At 34.0% G+C, this 1,139-nt stretch overlaps 1 non-coding gene across 1 annotated transcript; it reads right to left on the bottom strand.

The window, feature by feature from the left end:
- Positions 1 to 298: 298 nt before the first annotated feature.
- On the bottom strand, positions 299 to 405 carry LOC131822297 (U6 spliceosomal RNA). Its single transcript, XR_009350176.1, has one exon. It is a non-coding gene; the product is annotated as a U6 spliceosomal RNA (small nuclear RNA).
- Between the last annotated feature and the right edge of the window lie 734 nt (positions 406 to 1,139).

The raw sequence follows: 1,139 nt of genomic DNA, 5'->3' as shown, positions 1-1,139 counted from the left end.
CAAAAAAGTTTGATAGTTTTCCCCTTAAAGATCAGAAACAAGACAAGTGTGTCCACTTTCACTACTCTCATTTGACATAGTACTGGATGTCCTAGCCAGAGAAACAAGGAGCACAAAGAAATAAAAGACTCCAAAAAAAAAAGGAAGAAGTAAAATTTTCTTTTTTTGGATAACATGAACTTACATGTAAAAAAATCCTAAAAACTTCACAAAAAACATTTGAATAAACAAATTTAGTAAAGCTGCCAAATACAAGATCAATATATAAAAGACAAGAATTTTTTTGTTTTGTTTTGTTTTTAATATGGAATGCTTCCCAGTTTTTCATGTCATCCTTGTTCAGTGATCACGCTAATCTTCTCTGCATCATTCCAATTTTAGTATATGTGCTGCCAAAGTAAGCACAAGACAGGGGCATTTTAACACTCTAATGATGAACTATCTGAAAAAATAAAGAAAACAATCTAATTCACAATAGTATCAAAAATAATAAAATACTTAGGAAAAGATTTAACTAAGAAGATGAAAGATCTGTACCCCATAAACTATGACATTGATAAAGAAATTGAAGGAGATACAAATGGAAAGATAGCCCATATTTATGAACGGTAAGAATTAACATTGTTAAAATGTCCATACTACCGGAAACCATCTGTAAATTCTATTCCTACCAAAAATCCAAAGTTAGGGGCGCCTGGGTGGCTCAGTGGGTTAAGCCACTGCCTTCGGCTCAGGTCATGATCCCAGGGTCCTGGGATTGGGCCTTGCATCAGGCTCTCTGCTCAGCAGGGAGCCTGCTTCCTCCTCTCTCTCTCTGCCTGCCTCTCTGCCTGCTTGTCATCTCTCTCTGTCAAATAAATAAATTAAAAATATTTTTAAAAAATCCAATATTATTTTTTTACAGTAGTAAGTAAAGAATCCTAAAATATATAAAGGACCATAAAAGACAACAAATAAAGCAGTTCTGAGAAAGAATGAAGAAGAGAAATTGCACTTCTTGATTTGAAATTATATTACAAAGCCCCCATGCTCAAAACAATAAAGTATACTGGCATAAAAACAGACCAATAAAGAAGCAAAACAGAATTGAGAGTCCAGAAATAAATCCTTTCATAGTCACCTAATATTTGACAGGGGCC

Source organism: Mustela lutreola, chromosome X (assembly GCF_030435805.1).
Source record: "Mustela lutreola isolate mMusLut2 chromosome X, mMusLut2.pri, whole genome shotgun sequence".
Taxonomy (NCBI): Eukaryota; Metazoa; Chordata; class Mammalia; order Carnivora; family Mustelidae; genus Mustela; species Mustela lutreola.
The sequence above is the reverse complement of the archived record's forward strand: the minus strand, read 5'-3'. Positions and strand labels throughout refer to the sequence as shown.